Raw genomic sequence first — 13,233 nt, forward strand, 5'->3', positions numbered from 1 at the left:
ACAGGCGGCGGGAGAAGCCGCTATCTCCTCGAGTGCCGCGCCAAACGGACAGATTGAGATGAATCCTAGATAAGAGAGAGAGAGAGAGAGAGAGAGAGAGAGAGAGGAGCGGAGAATATACAATAGATCGGGCGGTCATATACGACTCGGTGGTAAGCTCGTCACCAGGGCACTCTATAATAAGGTTGTGATAAGGTTGTGAGAACACGTTCGTAGCCGTGCTACGAACGACATAAGATTTTTAATTACTAGGATAGGGAACATTTCTTTACTCGAGTTATACTCTTCGATGCAGCGTTGCCTCCTACCCAAGGTGGAAAAAGAGCAAGAGAGAGAGAGAGAGAGAGAGAGAGAGAGAGAGAGAGAACCAACGCTACGAGGCTTCAATCTTTAAAAAGTATCTCTTCTTTTTTTTCTTTGTAATCTCTCCGAAACGCTACAGGTAGTTTTGAACTTGCCAACTTGACTGTGACGGGTTGATACAAATGGGTTTACATTTTCACGTGGCTATGAAAAAGCTATCGCGGAAGCTACCTTATGGATCCCATTTGCGTGAAAAACCGGTGTCTTTGGGTACCTTTAAACGCCGACGCTCGTTTCCTACCATTTTTTATTTATTATTTAAATGGATATTTCCGCGGTGATTTTTCCTACGTAATCTAGTCAAATCTAGTGTGTCCCATGTGAAAATTTCATCGTTCGATTCGATTTTTTTGCAAACGCCTACCTATATTTCAAATACAGTGAAAGTTGGATCGGTGCGAAGTTATTTGATTGATCTTTCCAATATTCTTTTTTTTCTTTTTTTTATATAAGGGATGATTCATGTAACGTAAGAATCGCAAATAACTCAGAAAATAAGTTCTTTACGGAAAAATGTTTTTCAAATGAAAATTATGTGCTTTTATGGGGTGAGCAAAAGAGCGTAGTTTGTTTGATCTCAGAGGCTAATTTGAAAACATTGTCAAAGTCAACTTTTGTTTTTTAAGTGGTAATTACAAATTTATTTTAACAGATGCTTAAAGCTAAGTTCACGACGTTTTCAAAACACTGGTATTGATATTGATGATGTTATTTATTTTTGTACTTTTCCATTTTTATGATTGTTAAGCCTCTTGAAACGAGTAACTTAACAATAAAATGTAATGTTACGAAAGTTGTTTGCAGCACTACTAAACAACCAATATAAAACACATTTTATTGTCAAGTTGCTTATTTGAAGAGCTTTATGGTTAACAATCACAGAAATGAAAAAATTTATAAATAAGTAAACATGTCAATCCAAAATCGGTTTTCTGAAAACGCTACGAACTCAGTTTTCAGAATCTATAAAAGTTATTAGAAATCACTATTTAAGAAAAAAAATTTAATCTTGATGTGATTTTAGAATGATCTAAGATCAAACGTGCTATGGCATCTTACTTCCCCTACTAAATCACAATTTTTATTCAGAATATTTTTTTCTGGTTGTTCAGAACTTGTTTTCTTTTTATTATTTGCAATTCTCACACGAATTACTTTGTATATATAAAATATGAAACAGAATTTGTTGTTTGAAAAAGACTTTTCTCTACTATAATTTTTGAAAAAAATATTAATAAGTGCCAAAATAATATATTTATCGCATTTTGATTTGGTGAAAAAAAAAAACGTAAAATTTGTTACTGCATTATCTCCGATCTTTCATTGTTGTCTTTCTCACGTTATATCGTTATGTCAGATAGCGTTGGATTCTTCGGTTGCTGATATCTTGGGTAGGAATCTCAAAATGCGTAGTTTATGATATTATATTATATATTATATCGCGCATTATATTAATATACGTATCAGCAGTGTGATTCTTGTATAAGTGAATCGGTACGTAGTTCGTTCTAATCTCTTCCCTTGAAGTTTACCAGAAATTTATCTACTCCTTTTTATTTTTTTAAATGACAGAATTATTAAAAATCATTTATGCGAAACGATTCACGATGCACGAGAATTCCATATTGTGTTCGAGCCTGGTCGCTCGATACAAAGAATACACAGTTTTAGATACGTATGATAAATAAAAAAAGATATATATATATATATATACACACACACCTAGTTGATAAACTGATACTCGGTTGGTTGTGATTTACAAGTATAGCAATACAGCGATACTCGTTTCTGTGCGTGCTATTGCCGGCGGAGCTTTCCTCTTTCCTGGAGAGTTGTTTCTCGCACAAAGCGAATTCTCTCTTCTTCTACGTTTGTATAAATCTAGAAAATAATTTCTTATTTTTAGAAAAAATTCAAGATACAAATTCTCATTCGACAAATGAAAACGATGTATTCATCACATAGATATCACGTTTGTAATATAATTTCTGCATTTTATTTATCGTCAATAATTAAATTTTTTAATATCTTTGTATTGTATATAAAGTATATATATTGTATATTATGTATAATATATGTATACCATTTTTAAATATTTTTAAAACTATGAAAAAAATGCGGGCAAGCAAGAGTACGTGCAGTTTTTGGGGCGCCACGAATTAATTGACAATCTCCAACCAATATATATATTGTATTTTATGTTGGTTAAAGATTGTTAGTTAAATCGTTACGCCTCAAAAACTGCGCGCACTCTCATTTTTTTGTCTACTCGTTTTTTAGATATTTTAATCATTGAGAATTCCTATGATTTATTTTTAAAAATATCAGACTTTTTTCATAAAGCGAAAGATTCGAATCGCTCACACATTGTGTATTTTCGCAAATATATAGACGCATATGCGCAAAAAGGGAAATCATACGTTCTATCACAGAGAGCAAGAAAAAACATGATGCCGTGGTCGAGTGAGAAATATTGTGGAATTCAAACGAAAACAGAAAATAGACTGGTTACGGTAAAATCTAAAATGGCGCAGAAACCGAGGGGAAATTCACAGCCGGCATTGGTGTACAAAATTTCGGCAGTGGACTGCCGAAAAAAGTAAGCAGTGACCTATAATATTGACGGCATTGTCGTCAGTGGTTGGGGAGTGGTGAGCTCACTTCAGAGTCGATCATGGGGTTGAGCACAAAAATTTTTGAATACTTCGGGAAAGCTTTAGAATTCTTGTGCAGGCATTGGCGTATGATAATGGGCACGCGGTAGTGTTCATAATTGCATGGCATTGCCTTAATTTTAATATAGGATCGACGGCATTGTAGGCATTGACTAACAATAAGCATTGTCGGCAGTGTACAAAAATGTCGGCAGTGTTTTACAGCAATGCCAAAAATCGGCATTGGTGTACAAAATTTTGGGTTGTGAATTCCCCCTCGGCAGAAACAAATAATGCAACTTGGCATTTTAGAAAATTTCTCTCGATGTTGGATTTAGCGAAAATTGATATTACACGCACAAATTGTTATTTCGATAATAAGCTGCTCTTATTCTCGTTTCACAAGTACAAAATCCAGAAACGATACGAGATCAATAAAGATTTTATGCAAGAATTTTTATCAAAAACATTATTGTATATGTAATAAATGAACAAAATTATTCGTGTCGTATTTAATATAGCGTCGCTCCATCGGTCGTAGTAAATAACTACTTAAAAAAATTATTAAAATAACGAAATTTTAATAAATTGTTAATTATATTTTTACATTTAATTTTTATGCTTGAGACATCTTTTTTTTTTACTTGAAAATGTACTTACGTTAAGTTGTTTTTATTTGCCCACTGACTAGTGCAATCAATGGACAAATAAACGTATTATTCATATTTATATTGCTGTATTATAAATAATATTATAAATAATATTATAAATTTAATGTGTAATCATAAATAAACCCTTAAGTCAAATCGTTAAAACAGCTCGTGTTTCACAAAGCGGTCTCGTAAAATATTTTCTATCAGTGTGTACATAGTTTTCAATCTCCGTATGGACGTAGTGAAAAAAGTTGGAAGCTTTCCTGAATCATGTTTGTATAAATTTTTCTTTTTGTTACGGCGCGCGGTGCTCGCTCTCTAGATTTATACATACATTTCAAACGTAGTCATTGTTTCTACAAATATTTCAGCGTGGGACGGATGTAGCATTTATTTGACTGCTTGTAATCTGTCACTTGTGAAAAACAGACAGCGAGGGGTGCTTGCGATGCAAGCCCGAAGCGAATTTACATGTTGCAATATTGCGGAACTCCCCCGCAGTTACACAAAATTCGAGGTAAGGATTCGAGGGAAGGAATCCTAAGAGAAGAGAGAGAGAGAGAGAGAGAGAGAGAGAGAGAGCTCCGCTCGCGCATCCCTGGAATGTACAGATCGAACGAGCGTTCGTGTGAGTCTGCCGCTTGGTTGTATGCATGCAAAATCAATTAATGAACAAGACCGACAGGACATACTGACGTGTATGCACGGTAAATGACCGGTGTGCGAGTAATGAGTGCATCGAATCTACGGACGATTATGTATCTAATTATCTATCTAACCGCGACGAACGTTGGTAAACGGAAAAATATTTTATTTCGATTGACAATTTACGACGGACACGCTCAGAATAGTAAAAGAAGAACTCTGCCGAAATGTCGAATAAAATCATTAGAAAGATATGTACGCGACTCACGAATTTCAATCGACATTTGTTATTAACATTTACGATTTACGAATCTTGATAATCAAGTTCCGGCCATACACATAGCAGAATTGATGTTGAATACGCGCGACTGACCCGATAATTTTTTAAATTCCAATTCTTATCACGCGTTCTTTACTACCGAAATATATGTTACTATTTAAATTACTACCGATTTAGTATTAATTCTTGTATAAGTGCGTGGCGTATGGTAAAAACTCGTCGTTAATTTTAAAGAAATCTTATGTATGAGATGGATGTACGAATACCAATGAAATATTGAAATAAACAATGTTGTACGGTGTTATGGATTTTACGCAATGTTTACTGTAAATTTCCTTCAGAATTTTGTGTGCCTGCTTGTGCGAGCGAATAGAAAGAGAAAAATAAAAGAATACATATACACGTGAGTGCAACGTATTATTATTTATTTACTTGAAAGAGTATCCCGCAATATTTTATTATTCATTCGCTCAACGGTTATCTCGCTATATTAATTTGCAGATTTACGCCGTCATCTCGCAACTTACGTAACAGTTTATAAACGTAATAAGTTATCCCGATAAGATGTTTCCCCTGTAATATCCCGTATCGTACATAATGTAAATTTGGGCTGACGATTCCGCGGCACTTGCTCTTTTTTTTTTTTACGTCGGACTACACAACGAGAAGTATTATATTTCACGTGATACATTGCACGCGACGCTGAAAACTCCCGGCGAAATCGTCTATGCCGTGTTTCGCGGTTAAATTGTTACAAGAGCCAAGTGCCTCGTGCAGTTCGTGTTACGTGGCAATTCCCTCTATATGATATAGCCCACATACTAAAATAACAGTCCCTACAGCAGAGAACGTAATAGGCCCTTTTTGTAAAACACTCGGATTTGAAAATTTTAATTTACGTGTAAAACGAACGGAAGGTACCAGCTGTCGTGTCGTCGCGTAAAGCAACGAATATAAAGCGAATTCAGCAAAGAGCGATCTTTTATAATATTTTCAAAATAAATTAAAAATATTTTTGTAAAATCCAGCACGAAAATTACACACAAAATCTCTATTATTATTTTTATTCGACACACGTTTAATTGTGGTTTATAATGCTATTAAAACGAGACATTTCGACCACTCTGTAACGAGTGGTCAACGATAAATCTGTTAAAATTACCGAGCAAACAAAGCGCGGTATAGCGGACAACGTAGACATCTCTTATTTATTTTCGCTCATAATTCTTCTACAAGTCATTCCTCCCATTCTTTCCTATTAAATATACGTTACGGAATGGCCCGGACGTTATGGAATGTCGATAACCCCGATAGAGCGGAAAGAATGGTTGAGCAAAGGGGATAAAAGGATTGGGGTATATCGTAACCGTAAATTTCGGTAAAATAGGAAATAGTCCAGTAAGGAATATAGGAATATTACCTTATCGCATTGCGAGTATATAAAAGTTAAATATCGCTGGTAGGGTGAGGGTGTGTGCTAGGGTCGCGTGGTCCCTTTTGCATCGTCAGCCGTGCTCCTGGAGGGTACTCGGAGTTGACGAAGCGACACATATTATACGCGAGCGCACGTGCGACAATCTGGTTAGTTTCATCGGACGAGTGTGCACGCAGGTATTTTCGTATTCATGAATGAACGGGTCGTGCGTCGCATTGCTTATCGTTTCACGCGCGCTAATAATTTTCTCTGAAGACGCCCGATAAAGCGCCTCGTTTCGACGACGTGCGCCGCGGCGACGTGCACCAACTATTAGCACACGCGCTAAGAATCCGCGAAGAATTTCGCAATTAAATGAGGCAGGCTGTCGCCGCGCAGACGGGGCGCTTTACACACGAAGCATTAACGTAAAACGTACGTTTCCAAGTCGCGCGGGCACACGCGAGCACCGCGACGTACAAATCGATGTCGAAATCCGGGCGTTTTCCGTTATAGCTCCAATCCGTTTCCTCGCGCAATCTCGCGCAGCGCAGTCTTCGCGACATTCGCGATATCGCACACGGGAGTAGCGTCGCGAGACCGATTACGCTCGATTGTGTTTTGCTGCATCTCATTGTCAAAGGGAAGTTTGGGCCTTTCACAAGTTTCGCCACAGCCGACCACAGCCGACCACAGCCGCTGTTTCGTCACCTCCGACAATTTTATTACGGATAAATGCGCTTTTATCGACCGGATAATTGCTCCGGCAATTTTCTTTAATGGATTTCCGCTTGTTCGTTATCAGGAGCGACCCAAGTACTCGGGCTGAGATGGAAATTATCGCGATTACTTTCTGAATGCGAAATGAAAAGCACGTCTCATGTGGATTTCATCTTGTTATACGTGCATCGCTGCCTTATTTTCTATGATAACTGCAATAAATGTTTGCTAGTAAATCTACCGTTTATCGATAATAGCAAGTCTTTACGAAAAGGTAAAATATCAAATATTGTTTTCTTTGATTTTTGTTTAAATATAATAACGTTTGTCAACAGCGTTCTTTGATAGATATGAAAAAACTCCGTAGTTTGACTACGGAGTTTTTTCATATCTATCAAAGAACGCTGTTGACAAACGCTATTATATTTAAACTACGTAATGGCATTCTGGATAATGGACTCTGTAAAACTGCTCGAATCATGCAAATTATGAAATATCCGGAGCTCCGAGTCTAATATTAGTAATATTGAATGCTTAATATTCGCGACAGCTCCCTTTATCGCGTTGCACTAGTCTACATATACAGAAAGCCTCGGGTAAAGCTCGCGCGCCATTGCCGCTACCGCGGGAAAAGTTGAGCGCTAAAACACGCCGGCTTTTCGTTTATGCTGATTAGAGCGATTTATGGATCCTCGTGTCGTCTCGCGTGCAATATTCTCGTTTCCCCCTTCCGCATTCTCGCGCGCTCCCGATAATTCCAAATCGGCCGTGCGCGCCGCGACACGATTTACATACCCACGTATTCGCTGGCGGCTCATGATTATGTATCACCTTTATCTAAATATGCTTCCAAGTAAATGGATACCGCGATGGATACCTCAACTGCAATGAAAAAACTTCAAGAGTCGTTTCACAGATCATTGCATTCCAAGATGGAACTTGATAATTAATCGGAAGCGACGTGGAGCGATTCTCAGTAGTAATTAAGAATTCGCAACTTTTCCAATTTCGTTAATAAACTAATTTCACTATGTAAATTCAAGGAAGATCGTACGCAATCGTGTATAATGAGTTATAAATTCGATTGACGTTATGAATAAAATAAATTTAATTGCAAACGCGGCCGCGTATTCGTTAGTCGTATAATGCGTATTGTTACATATTTGTACTGTAAATCATGGTAAAAGTATAATTGGCAAAAGTATAATTGGAGGCAGTGCTCAATGAAAAGTAAATTGATGCGAGATAATTGCAAGTAGGAGAAAAGGAGGAAAAAGAAAAAGTGCATTATTAATCTACATACAGTTACTTCAAAACGATATTTACATTAATAACAGATCATTATTCTTCCAATAAAACCGACAGTCGCTGCAAATTGGCGAAAATTGTATCTAATACCTTTGTTCGTCGCGATCCTTTAACGTGCAGCTCGGTGGTTTAGCGGAGAATTTAATTTTCTTTCGTTCAGAGAAGATACAATTTTCTTTCGCAAAGGTTGGATTTTGCGAGACGTTGCTTGCGAAATGTTTGCCATCTACGAGACTTGTTGAATAAGACGTACGTTCGCGCGTTTACGTATGATATATTAGTCGTGCTCGTGGGATGATTCATTGGAACGAAGAACATAGCTTTGTACGACATACAGTACGCGAGATGTTATTAATGTAATTAGCCGCGACATCATCCACACGCAGACGTCTTTAACGTCTACCGAATCTAATTTTCAATTTATCTGTCTTCGTGATTCGCACACCACGAGCATGAGTTTGCTATCTTTCCATCTAAAATCTGGATTTCCTCATATTTCCGCTCTCAGTCTTTCTAACGTGCTTCTCGGGCGGCATAATCGATATCTTTCAGAAGGTATATATTCGAGGGTGCTTTGAATACGAAATGAGCAACAAACTGGAGAAAATTTGATACTGCTTATATAAAAACATTGCAATTTATTTTGAAATTATTTAAAAATCTCGAAAAGTTAGGTAATATAATTTTTAGTATTTATACTAACACAATTTGATCTTCGATCTAATATTCAGCGACATATTTAAATTAATTGCTTAAAAAGTTTTACGCAATAAGTGAATTCTTTTCAGTTCCCCTTTGAAATCCCAGATTTGTCGAGTTAAAAATTAATAGTCGTATCAGCGTGAATAAAAAATTCTATATATTGCTTTCAGGTGCCTATTTTATCTACTTCCTGACTTCTTTATTTTTTAAGTATAAGTTCTAGACGTAAAGCATATCTTTAAATGTCAAATTAAAAAGTGAATCCTATTTGGATCTTATTTGGCTGGATCTTATTTGGCTCGGTGCTTTATGTAGAGCATCGTGATAAAACGAGCGACATCTTCTTAATGTGCCGAACGAAATTGCATGTTATAAGGGAAACGCGCACGTGCGTGCTCGTGTCCTAATTTCCGCGAAAATACGCAAAAATGTTACTCGATTGAGCCGCAGCGCATCTGCAGCGTCCTATTATTGAAGAGAGGATAAAAGTAAAAAAAAAGACGCGGAAAGAATGGAGGGGTGCAGATAAGTATGAACCGCATCGTTCTGGAGGCAACCGGTACGGAAACAGGCAAGACTCATAGAGATTGCTTTCTCGTGAAAGTGGGACCTTCTAGGGTGCGACCGGTGTTCATTTCTCGTACTTTGCACGGTATATTACTTCGCGAGTACGTGGCGCTCGGGGAAAAATAAAAATAACGAACGTGGCAAGTGACCAAAAAAAAAGAAAAAAAAGCAACGCGCAGCGCACGCACATTTAGCTAGAACTTTTGATCATAAATGCGAACTCACGAATGCTATTTGTGCACGGCGGTGGTCACGTGAAACGGCTTCGAATAATGGGAAATAATTAATGTACCGCATTAATATTGCGTCGTCCTAAAATTGGTCCGTTTTCGAGGTCCGCGCGTTCCACTATAAATTTAAATTTTGATACCGAATTGAATAAACGTACATTCGCGAGATAATTTATTAAGGTACGTTCAATAAGCCCGTTGTCAGTATCGCAAATTTTGCGGATAAATCGATATATCCGTATGTGTGTGTGTGTGTGTGTGTGTGTGTGTGTGTCGACTTTATTGAAAATTCATTATCGAAAAGGAAATTGATCTAAAATCAGATTTCGCTTTAAAGAAAGATTTCTCGGATTATTCCTTCATCCCTGGGTCATCCCGGCCAAGCTTCAATTTCCAGATTATTAATTATAATTGATAATTTTTGAGATATGTCTACGTGACATATTGTCATTTAGTACGTTTGAGATGTAGATGTATAAATTTATACATAACACTGATTAGTCGAGCTTCATAAACGGGAATTAGCCAAAATGCAATAACCGGGACGGGGTTCTATCAAGTCGCAGCGATCGCACGCGAGTGCTTCTAAAGCAATTAGCAGCTTGAAAGCCCGCAAGATGAATGTTACCACAAGGCCGCTGTATCGCGTAGTAATGACCGTTTATGCGTCGTTCGTTACGTACAACACAGGAGCAGCAATACCTTTTACGACTCCCGCATCGATCTCTTGAACGCGCGCGGTGGCGCAGATCTCGTTTATGACGCACGAGAATCTAGCAACAAGGACTTCGATCGAGTGACTGAATGGCAAATAAATCTTTATGACGAAAAATCTGTTGACGAACGTCTTGGATGTCGTCGCGGAATCGTAATGTGTAAATAACGTATTTTTCATGATAATTGTGTTATTTGTTATATTAATACTCTGTACATATAATTGGACAGAAATGTCTAGCCCATTTCTTCATTTTTTTTTTATACTTAAAACATCTGGTCGATTAGTAATTTCTATTTTCTCTCTAAAAAAAATTTGGCATCTTATAGGAAATAGATTTGGTGCATTGCCAGACTCAGCTTTGTCAATCGCGTTCAGGAAATCGATGCAGGTACCGTAAAAGGTATATATTGCTGCTTCTGTTGTATACGTATACATAATGAACGGCATTCCTCTGTCCAGGATATTTGGGATAACTGCCTTGTAACCATATCGTGTACATAATAATTACATGTTTTATACTTGTAAATTTTTTTTCTTTATTTTCAATTAATTCTCGTTTTCATTAAAGAAATGGCATAAAATATTGAAAAAAAATTAAAATTTTAACAATTAATTCTGATCTGAAATACGAGGAACTCGTCAAACGAGGTAACGTTTCAATGACGTTTTATTGATGTTAGAAACGTCATTAAGACATTATTAATACGGCATTTGCTATCATCTCGTTTGCTGGGAACAATACTAACACATTTATCTTGAATATTATAAATAATATTAAAAAAATATCTCTTGTAATTAGTTTTGTAATTCTGTTTGAATAAAAAAAATGTGTCATTTAAAATGTAAATGCAATATATCTTTAATTTATACCCATTCGAATACATTAAAATAGATTATTTTCAGATTATATATATTGAATAATTCAACTATTTGAATAGTCAATATTTAAACTATTTTTTTCTTTTGTAATTCGAAACGTCAACTTTAAGGCATAAAAGTATTTTTCCTTAAATCCACATTTTTGTTTCAAAGTTATAAATTTTTATGTAAAAACGTGCTTTGATTTTGTTGGCTATAATTTGTTATGATATTTATTATTTATATACAATTCCTTTTTAATTAACTACCATCAAAATACTTTCTAAAGATATTAAAGTATACGTAAGGAGAGTCACTAAAAAATTTTTTTTATATTTCTAAAAGTAATGAAAATTAACTCAAATGTACGATTGACCTAATTGTGCACAGTGAAGGTGCTTAAAAACAATATGTATACAGAACGTTAAGTTTCTGTTTCAGTTACACGTATTCAATGACAAAGAAATAGAAAAATCTTTTAGCGAGATTTGCTTCATTAAAATTCATCTGAAGCATCGTCTTAATTCTATAAACAAATAAAAAGATCGATCTTGAATTATAATTAATAATATCATTAATAAATATTACCGAAGCGTTCAATGCTTGATAATACTTGAAAAACTATGTTCTGAAAATGCTCCTTCCTCACAAATATACAAATAATGCACTACATCGTAAAACTGTACAAAGATAACGGTATGACGATCTAGAGCTCCGTGGAATTCTTATGGTCTTATAGACTCTCGATCATTTCGCGTGGTTGAATTTCGTCATAGCGTTTCTCATCTTGTCGATCATCGCATATGTGTTGGAAAATTACTCACTCTTCCGTTACGGAAATGTGGTCGGAAGTGTACGAATGAGCCGGATCTGCGTTTCGCGAGCTTGAGGGAATGCTTCAATTTTGCTTGACGTCGATCACGCCACAGAACTGCGGTTCGATACCCAAGAATCTATCCAGCAAATTGGTGGTCGCTATCTAGTGGCTTTTCGAATTCGTCATCGTAGCGGTATACAGTCTCGTTCCGTGTTTGACATTGGACCAATTTAAGCGGCGCGCGGCGTATCGGGATAATAGATAATCTCAAGAGACAGCGCCAAATTGAAAATTTTTTACTTGCCGAGTTTTTTACTACTGATATTTTGAAAGTATAAAAAAAAATTCTAATGAAATTATTCCCTGTTTCAATAAGGTCGTTGATTTTCTTCTTAAAAAATAATAAGATGCGCGAACGATTCTATTCTTTAAATTGCTAATTAATAAGATTACGAATCTCGATGTGCTATTTGATAAATCAAAAGACGATGGGTTTATAAAACTCCCAGAGGAATCGACAGCACGTGCGAGGGAATCGGAGACAATGATAGAGGTCACAAACCAAGTCGATATTTTCACGAGACACGAAGAAAATCTCTTGACAAAGAATTATTACAGTATCACGATAACAGATGACAGTATCGATCGTAAACTTACAATACTTGCTGTGCTATTATTACGGTCTTTCTTCTTCTTTTCCTTTGATATGTTTGTGTTATAGAAAAGCAAAAGCTGCCAAATGTGTTAGAAAATTTGTGCAACAAATACTTGAAAGAGTTTTTATTTGAATGAAGGAATCGATCGAAAGTGCCCATATCATAGCATATTCCAGTAATTAGTATCATTAGTAATTAGTATTATCGTTTGTTAAATTTGGAGGATAATAATTGATATAATGCGAAATTTGTACATAGTTGATCAAGTTATTGTAAATTAAATTTGTAAATTAAAATTGCCTTGAAATATATGCTTTGTTTCACAGTAATAAATTATAATTCTATATATAAATCTATTTCGTATTTTAGATCTGATATAATGCATATGATTTGTTTAAAAGCATTATAATATCGATATTGGTGAATTTAATTAATAATCTCGCAAGCGAGAATCACTCTAATTACAAGTCTACCATACTAATATCGTAGCACCATACTAATATTGAAAATTCGGCATAAGCTTTGCGTTGATATTAATGTAATCCGTGTTAGCTCTTTCGTCGCCGAAGGCGATTATAGTTAGCCAACGTATTTCCATCTTTTATGCGCGAAACCGATTAAAACTTCGTACGGTTCTAAATATAACAA

At 36.0% G+C, this 13,233-nt stretch overlaps 1 protein-coding gene across 1 annotated transcript in view; it reads right to left on the bottom strand.

Moving 5' to 3' along the window:
• Positions 1–13,233, bottom strand: part of LOC105200442 (delta-1-pyrroline-5-carboxylate synthase) — a 54,604-nt gene that overhangs the window by 36,547 nt on the left and 4,824 nt on the right. The gene's annotated exons all lie outside the window — the stretch shown is intronic.

Source organism: Solenopsis invicta, chromosome 7 (assembly GCF_016802725.1).
Source record: "Solenopsis invicta isolate M01_SB chromosome 7, UNIL_Sinv_3.0, whole genome shotgun sequence".
Lineage (NCBI taxonomy): Eukaryota > Metazoa > Arthropoda > Insecta > Hymenoptera > Formicidae > Solenopsis > Solenopsis invicta.